This window comes from Triticum dicoccoides, chromosome 2B (assembly GCF_002162155.2).
Source record: "Triticum dicoccoides isolate Atlit2015 ecotype Zavitan chromosome 2B, WEW_v2.0, whole genome shotgun sequence".
Classification (NCBI taxonomy): domain Eukaryota; kingdom Viridiplantae; phylum Streptophyta; class Magnoliopsida; order Poales; family Poaceae; genus Triticum; species Triticum dicoccoides.
The window spans coordinates 23,912,076-23,921,813 of record NC_041383.1 but is presented as its reverse complement, the minus strand read 5'-3'; the positions used below and the strand labels follow the sequence as shown (position 1 = coordinate 23,921,813).

General features: G+C 39.4%; 1 pseudogene; it reads right to left on the bottom strand.

Moving 5' to 3' along the window:
• Positions 1-2,320: 2,320 nt before the first annotated feature.
• Positions 2,321-5,427, bottom strand: LOC119366885 (annotated as a pseudogene).
• Between the last annotated feature and the right edge of the window lie 4,311 nt (positions 5,428-9,738).

The window sequence follows — 9,738 nt, the reverse complement described above, 5'->3', positions numbered from 1 at the left end:
TCGGTGAACGGTATCTTGAGGAGGTTGCTCAGGCCGTGAGATAGCTGGCAAGCTGCAACCCGCAGGGCCGGGCCCATAGTTGTACAGAATGTGCGGCCCACATAGAACCCATGAATTTTGGGGGCCCAATTTTTTTATAGGCCATGTATTTTTTTTAACTGTTCCCGAGCTGAGCGTTGGGCCTGGCATGCCGTTGGGCCCCGCTTGCACATCTGCATGAGTTGAGGATCGAGGCGTCAAGCAAGGCTGCTGTCAGCGTGTTTGGTTGCGGGTAATTAGAGTTAGGGAATGGGAATTGAATGGGCACGAGACTTCAAATCTATCGTTTGGTTGGAGGTATTGGGAATTCACAAGGGAATAGGCATGGGACAGACTCCAACTCCCACTGTTTTATTAATAAGGGAGGGGGTGGGAGTTGGATGGGAATTGTTTTAGTGAGTCAATCTTAACCCTTCATTCTAACTTCCCTTGTCTAGTCACATGTCAATTCCCAAGAACCAAACAAGGGGGTACAATTTCTTCTCATATTCTCACACATAATTCCTATCACGCACCAAACAGAGGATTGTGAATAAAATGACTCATCCCATGTCTAATCTCAACACAACTCCCTCCTCTAAACTCTCATTTCTGTTCCCAAATATTGCCAACGGGATCGTCGGTTCCCTAAGAGCGTGTTTGGTAACAACAGGGAGAGGGAATGGGAGTTTACATATGAGAGTTTGCCAAGGGATTAGACATGGGAAATTGATTTTAAGTCCCATTCCTTTGTTTGGCTTATGAAAGCAATTAGAAGTGGGATTTTAAGAGGGAGCTAACTGCCCCTGTTTGATTGGTGGGATTAGGCAGGGGAATACCTTCCTCACATTTGTGCTCACCTAACCAAAGGTCCCTCATGAACGTGCACAACCAACGAAATCTTTTTCTTTTTTGCTAATTCCCAATCCTCAGTCCAATTAGCAGGGTCCCCTAGGGAAGAGATCTGAGGGAGTTGGCCCTCCTAATTCCCCTTCCCCCTCCTTTCCTAATTCCCATGTCCCTGAGCCAATCAAAGGATTTTGAGTCTCACTTACCTTAAACTCCCATTCCCTATCAACAACTCCCCCCAAACAAACAAGCTATAAAAGAAAAGGAAAACGGATCGTCAAGAGTACTAGAATCAGTCACAAAAGGCAAAATCGCAAAACACAAGCACTAGCGATCCTGTCACTATAGCCTATAGCCTAGCCTACAAGAAACGAGATTGTCGCCTCATCGGATCAATTGGAGACTGTCCTCAGGCAGCTGCTCGATTGGAAACAGAATTGTCGTATCGATCGGCAACCGCGATAGTTCCAGACTCCTGACCAACGGCGACGGGTGAGACGAGCACAAAACAACAATTCCTGACGAGCACACGACGACAGTTCCTGGCGAGCGGATTGACTCGGGCACATGGAAACAACTCTGACGGCTTCGGGGCCTCCTTTTACGGCAACTCTCACGGCTCAAAACAGGTAGCTTGTCGCTGATGAGTGCTCCTTTTGAATAACTTCAGCTCCTACTCCTAATTCTTAATTTCCTAACTAACTTTTGGCAGGGATCGTTATAGATTGGTTCTTTCCTCCTCGGTTAAAGATCACAGCATAAGAGTTCAAAGGGATTCGCCACATGAGCTATCGTGACCACATGCCCCACCACGTTGCCATCATTGAAGATTTAGTTTCAAAGAATACTAAAAGAATGATGTTGTTCAATAAACATTATACAACCGGGAGTTGAATAGGTATGAGTTTTATATATCCAGCTATCATGTACGACATCATACCATATGCTACATAATAGTTGCTTGTTAATTCTTTTTTTTAGTGAGATAGAGCCCCATTTTTTAGTTTCGCACATGGCCCTGGTTTTGCTGGCCCGGCTCTGGCAACCCGCCGGAGTCGAGCAGGAAACATCAGTGAGGGCTTCTGTGGCAACCGGAAAGAGTAAGGACTGGGACGTTTTTTCCTTTTGTCATGTCAAAGCGGAGGTGATTTTAATGGTGGCAACGGTTGGTAATTTGTTCTAACTTTGAGTATAATAACAGTAGATCTAGGATAATAGGTTGTGATTTTTTTGGCATATTAGGCTAAATGTTTCTAAATTTTGTGGGAATTTCTAGCCTATTTTATATTGTTGACCCATATTGTTCTTTTAGTATATGATAGATACACTAATTGTGTCATTGCATCACATCAATCCATGCATAAATAGAATGATAAACCTGGTGTAGCGTGTAGATAAACATAAAGATATATATGCCACTCATTATTATAGTCTCTTACATAGCAGGGTCAACAAGCCAAATATTTGGACAATGAAGTAGAAGTGATTAAACAATCAAGTTACGCATAACTTGAACTTATGATGCCCCAGAAACCATAGGCAACTATCAAATATGTATTACCACACACATGCAAAGGTACGTCCATGCAAATACATATCGATGGACATATAGCATATCTCAGTTGCTTTCCAGACGACGTCTCCTATAGTTTACCAGCACTTTTCCTTTAGGCTCTAACACGAACTTGCTCCAATCTGTCTTTGGAAAAGGAGAAGTGAGTTTGATTTCAAAATTTCTCAGCAAATGGCTCCATATAATTTTGATTTGCAAGAAAGCATAGGCCTCCCCAGGACAAGCATGGCTTCCACCGCCAAATATTGCGTACGAGAATTTACCACCAACTTTGTCCTCCTCTCTTCCAGGATGAAACCAGTATGGGTCGTACACTTCAGGGTCCTTGTAAATGTGTGACAACTTACTGGTTAGCATTACAAGATTTACTAAGGTGTCACCTTTCGGGATGCCATATTCACTTCCCTCTTTTGTCCTCACAGTGATATTCTTTTGTGTTTGGTGAATCAACCCTAGTGTTGCTGGATGCATACGTCTTGCCTCTTTGATGCAACTATGCAATGTCTCCATCTTTGACAAGACATTATAGTCTATATTGTCCTTATATTTTCTCATTATTTCCCTTTGCTCTTCCACAACAGCATCTAAAAACATTGTATGGGTCAATAGGCAAGCTCTTGTCCAGGTGGATACAATTGTGCTTGAGTGTTTTCCAGCAAATATCAATGCGATGATCATCCCGGCGACCGCCGCTTCTGTTGTACGACGGCCGTCTTTATACCTAGAGTCCATCAATTTCTAGAGCACATCTTCCTCGACACCGTCGCATGTCTTTCTTGACCTCATAATATCATAAACAATCTCTGTAAGTCTGATCCGTGCTTTGTCTCGTCGGTGGTTTGCCGGAATAGGCATATATGGGAGCATGAAACTCACCAAGTTCACCCCTTCTTCGATTCCACTAAACAACGTGTAAATCTCACCGAATAGCTTTTCTCTAACCTCATTTCCAAGTAAGCATCGACTTGCGATCAACATGAGTATCTGGTTGAGCTCATCTTTCAGCTCGACTACCCCCTCTTCTCCCCATTTTGCAAAGTAGTCCTATGGAAAATATATAGCATACATTATCACAACGTCGGCTAGTTGGATTAATATATATATATATATAGCAACTTAACATGCACCACGAGTTTGTCTACTCGTATAACATCGTGAAACACCATAACTTTCTAGGCAAGGCTGGTATAATGAGCGTGTTGAGCAATCGTGTACATGCTAATGAACTATATGTAACACTATTACGAAGGAAACCAATTTCTTTTGTCAATTTAATATTATTCTTTCAAGTACAATAATTTCATATGGGAACATGTTTGTATCCAGGTTTCAAAATTTCAACAATGTTTTCAAAATTTCGGTAATTTCATGGGTACCAAAATACTTGTTACCACATAACTTTATACTATATTCAAACCAAATTCAAATTTGTAGTAAATTAAATTAACTTCAGATCAAAGAGTTATAAAATAAAATTTGGATTTTATAAAAATTTACATATTGGTACCAAAATTCTAAACCCTGCCCCTACCAAATATCAGGGAAATAAATAAATACTTCAAAAGTAAAAATCTATCTAATTATTAATAACGTATCACCTTTCTTTTTATAGTTGTTTTGTTACAAGAAATGATTTTTCTGATAATTGTTGTCATTTTATTTTCATATCATTTTGCGGCAGCATCCAGATTTCTGTGTAAAATATACCGACATATAAGGACCAAGTGAAAAAAAGTATTGTCTCCATTTATTTATTTATTTATGTATTGTACCCTTCTACAAAGCAAATTTGATGTACATGGAGACTAAACTAGTTTTATCTACAGCACTTTTTCGTCAGAGTAAATTTTATTTACTCAATATGAAGCATCAATTGGATTTATCTATGGCATGTATGGAGTACTTTAAATTGTGCAGATTCTGAGATAGTTGTAGATCTATAAGAAATATAAACACTCGTTCCAGAATACATTGATTGCTTACTAGAAAGCAAGTGATCAAATTTCACTACTTTTTTCACTAACAAGCAGGTTTTTTAACTTGCAAAAAATATTAGAATTTTTAGATTGAACTGAAGACGAATTTGCAATAAAAATTTACACTACATACCTATTCTTACAAGTTCTACTTACGTATACACAATAACATTAGGGCTCAAATTTGCTCTCTTTAGACATAGCAAAGTAAGAAGCATCATCTATTTAGAAATTGATAGAGTAACATGAAGTAGCAAACTAGGTTCCTTAATATATGATCATTTTTTTAGCAGACAACCTGACTTCGTTGATTATATTAAACAAAGTACAGTACATTGGACAGAATAGACTGCAACAAAAACGAAATCGGAGTCAAAGTTGCTCCCTTCAAAATTTGAAAAGTAAAAAAGAAGTCATCGATTTAGAAATGGATATAACTACTAAGCTTGCTTATTTTCTAGTACTGCATGAATTAGTTGCAACTTATGTTCAGAAATCTAATAATGTGAGGAGGCACAGTGTCTAATGTATTCTTACCTCCACTTCACGAAGCATGGGGTCAACATGGCTCCTCAGTTGCGATGGCTTTAAAGCGTCAATGAAGAAGCGAGTCTCTTGCATTCGAGTGTTGTAATCTACAGCATATCCGTTCTCTAGGCCAAACATGGGCACAGTGAACTCATTCATATTGCCTTGGGAAACCTCGGACTCTGAACCTTGAAAGAAAAGACCAGAGACCTCTGGCCCAACCAAGAAGCTTATTCTTTTCCAAAGAAAACTTATTGTGAACACACTACCAAACCTGTTATACAGATAGGTCATTGTAACTTCGGGGCCCTTTGTACACAAGTTAGGTAAGAGTTTTAGGAGAGCAATGATATTGACCACAGGTGGAGGTGGTAGTACACACCCTGGATCAGAGTTAACTCTTGCATTTGCATTCTTAATGATTATTACAGTGATGAGAAAAATAGCTAGGAACAACCACATGGCGTCAATTGTCAAGCCCATGTTGCTATTGTCCGTAGTTCTGTCGGTACTGCAAAAACATGAAAATCATGAGTACGAAGTTAAATGTTTTGTTACTGCTCGATAAACTTCATGATTGTACCTTTAATAAAAAAAATATGTTTTGAAGGAAAAATATAAGAGAAACTCTAGCAGAGTCGCCATATATGTGGTCGCCAAAATGCATATGGAGGCTAGCTACCTAGGCGACGCGCAAACTAAGGATCGTCATGTCTCAGCCTCCAAAATTTGGGACCCACTCATCAATGAGATATCTTTTCCCCCCAATCTCCGTTCCAGCTCCATGTGAGGAGGGGGTGATGTGAAGTTTCCTACGCGCCAAACAATTTTGTTGGATGTAGTGTGCTCCAAAATTTGGCCTCAAGACAGCAAATACGAAGACTGAGAGGTTAGATATGGAGGACGATCTATAATGCATGGACATAGCAACCCATATGGAGACTCTGCTAGAGTGCACTTTTGCTCCCTAACCTCCATATTGGCAATTATTATGGAGCTCTGGAGCATATGATGACTCTGCTAGAGTTGCTCTAAGCTTGACCATAAATAGGAAGCCAATTTGTGTCTCCAAGGACTTGAATACAAGTGACCAAGGCGAACTGGATAATTAAAATTTGAATGCCAATATGGTAATATTTAAGGCAATCGTTAGTTTCTAAAGTGTCATATCTACTATGCATATTGTATTGATATGTAATTTTATGCATATGGCATATTAATTTCCATAAAAGATGAACCTCGGTAAATTGAAATATGCTTAGACCAAAATATACTCACAAGTAAAAAAGGATAATGCACTAGATTTAACATATTGCCTCAATATTATAGCTTACTAAGTTCTCCCATGTTCTTTACTTTAACCACTGCGCGGTCAAGTTATTTACTTTTATCCACTTTCTATTTAGTCCATCACCATTATGCCTTCATTTTGGAATCAAGTAATAACTCACGGGCACATTACTATGAACTTGTACAAAGGGCAAATGACCATTTCCTCATCTCTTCGTGGATTGATACCCTTACTTCAGAAAGTAGTAACAACTAAAATGTGCACTTGCAAGCTATCAGTTGTCTCCCTAGGGATGTGTTGATGCCCAACCCATGGTGTACAGCGGTCGTAGCGCCCAAGAGGCGTGGCACCTAACCCTGTGACAAACGATGGTGGTGTTGGGCACGGCGACTATATCTCGCCTTAAGCGAGTCGAGAGGAAACTCTCGCCCCGACTTTTTCCTGGTCGTCGTCGTTACAGGCCGGCCCATTTCCGGGCACAGTGGAAAAGAAGAAGGAAAATGGGCGCAGGAGGGATCGATCCCAGGTCACCGCGAAGATAACCAGCGCTACTAGCCAAAACGCAAGCATACAATTCATGATATTTGTAAGGACGCAATCTACTGGAAGTGAGTGTAGCCGGTTTTATCCAATTTTTTTTTCTTATTTTGTACTTTTTTTTATTTCTTTTCTTTTTTCTTCTCCATTTTTTCATTCTTGTCGCATTTGTTTCTTTGTTTTTTATGTTTTTATATTTCTTTGGTTTTTGGTTTCTTTATTGGTTTTCATTTTTTTCTTTTTTTCTTTTGTTTTTCATTGTACATTCTTATATACATGATCAAAAACAATTGAAATACTTGTTCGATATTTTTTAAATATTTGTTCAACATTTTTTTAAATACTTGTTCAACATTTGTATATACATGATCAACATTTTTTCAAATACTTGTTCCACACTTTTCAAATACTTGTTCAACCTTTTTCCAATACTTGATCAACATTTTCTCAAATACTTGTTGACCATTTTCTAAAATCCTTGTTCAACATTTTCCAAATACTTGTTTAACATTTTTTAAATACTAGTTCAACATTTTTCAAATACTTGCTCAACATTTTTCAAATATATACATACATATACACACACACACACACACACATATATATATATATATATATATATATATATATATATATATATATATATATATATATATATATATATAAGACAGGAAAAGGAGGTTGCCCCCCCCACCTCCCCCGCGCTAGTGGGCCAGCCCAGCTCGCTCGCCCCTTCAGCAAGTAGGAAGCTAGATTCGCTGAAGGCGAGACATTGTGTTGCCCGGTGTTGGGCCCCTAGGGACACGTTGGCTGAACCCAGGACCTGTAGCCCGTGGCAGCTGAGAGCAACTAGTTGGCGAGCACTTCTTTGGGAGCCTCATAACGATCACTTGGGGTGGACCGAGAGCACGCCATTTGGCGCGCTCTCAGCCGCCGCCACGTGTCGCGCTCTAGGCGCTCCCTTCGGATTTTTTTTCTTTTCGGCACGCCTTTTTGGCTTTTTAAATGATTTTTTGGGTTTTTTTGACTTTTTGGTTTTTCACCTATCTTCGTTAGCTTTTGGAACAAAAAATAGAAAAAAATGCGCAAAAAAACTTGTTATTTTTCTTCCGCGAGAGACATGTCATGCCTCTCGAAAACGGAAAAAAATGCATTTTCTGTTTTTTCCTTCTTCAAGAGGCATGGTTTTGCTTCCGTTAGAAGTCCGGTTATGCTATCGCGAAAGGCATGGTCATGCCTCTCGGAAACAAAAAAGACGTGTTTTCTGGGTTTTTTCTTCCGCGAGAGGCACGACCATGCCTCTCAAAAACGAAAAAAACACGTATTTTGTTTTTTTTTCTTTCGCGAGAGGCACGTTTTTGCTTCCACGAGAAACACTGTTGTGCTCTCGTGAGAGGCAGGGCCGTGCCTCTCGGAAACGGAGAAAAGAATGTGTTTTCTGGTTTTTTTCCTTCCGCGAGAGGCACGATTTTGCTTCCGCAAGAGGCACGGTTGTGCTTTCGTGAGAGCCATGGTCGTGCCTCTTTTGGAAGGGGAAAAACATGCTCTTGGTTCGGTTTTTTCGTCTGGTTTTTTGTGAAAAAATCGACAAAACCTATCAATGTGGTATCTAGTTTTGAAGATCTTAACACGAGGAATCCAATGATGACAACAGTTCGAGATTTGGATGCACGGTTTAAGAGATAAAACTTTTTGAATAAACGGATGTACAAAAAAGAAAAAACTCATAGGTTGCGACATGTGACGCGCATGCAGTGCACCACTTGTCGCAACATGAGGAGGTGGGAATGATCTTTAAAAGAAGTACTCCTTAATTAGTGATTTCGACTAAGTTGTGGATGACGTGACACAAAGCATGGACCAGCAGCCCAGTAATTGCAGGGCACATTATATTACTAATAAAAGTTAGTTTCTCCTACTCAAAAAAGAAGTAAAAGTTAGTTCCTCAGAAAAACTAGTACTCCCTCCATTACTTTATATAAGGTGCATTTGTTTCATAAAAAAATCCCATAATGTAAGGTGCATTTGTTCTAATTTCTCGTAATTCCGTCTTTGGCCCTCTGGAAAAAGGAAAATATCTCGCTCCGATTGCATGTTTTCTTCCAGTATAGAGAAAAAAAGAAAAGTATCTCTGTATCGATTGCATGTATCTCTTCCTTTCCTACCCTAAATGATTTACTTGCGGCTAATCAATGTTTTAGCCAAGGTTAATTTTGTCTTAAATTGTGTATAATTATGTGTCTTGGTCACCATGCCTAAAATAATACACCTTATATAAAGAAATGAAGGGAGTAAAAGTTAAGAAACACATTGCAGAACAGGGTGGGGGAGGGGTGAGTGGTAGATGTGAGCCTAGCGAGAATACAACAAGAAAGAGAGGAAAATACTTGAAAAATATGAAGAATAAATTTACGTGCACACAGTCACCGGCAGTGGAGCAAAACAAATGTGAACAGAAAAACTGATTTCTGCTAAGCAAAGCAATAATTTAGTGTAGACTTGGCAAGATGTAGTTATACTACAAATGCAGCACTAATGTTAAGTTCAGATGTCTAATGCAGCCAACTTTTTTGCCACAAAATGCCGCTAACTATCATAGAAATAACACAAGAGTTAACTCGTAGAGCATACCTGAACAAGAACTTCAACTCCTCGAAGTGTTATGCTTCCTGGAGTCGTTCGGTATGGCCTCCATATATTACTCCCTCCGTTCCAAAATAGATGACCCAACATTGTACTAACTTTAGTACAGAGTTAGTACAAAGTTGAGTCATCTATTTTGGAACGGAGGGAGTATATAGGAAGATCAAGATTCCAAAAAATAAAATCGTTTGCACGCTCGAAATCAGTCTACAGAGTAAGTTAGGCATTCATTTAGTGTCCGTTTAAGAACTGCCAACTGCCAACTACCACAGATTTGTCTTTCAAGGAAAAATATACCAGACTGAAACTTGTCGTACCAGGCT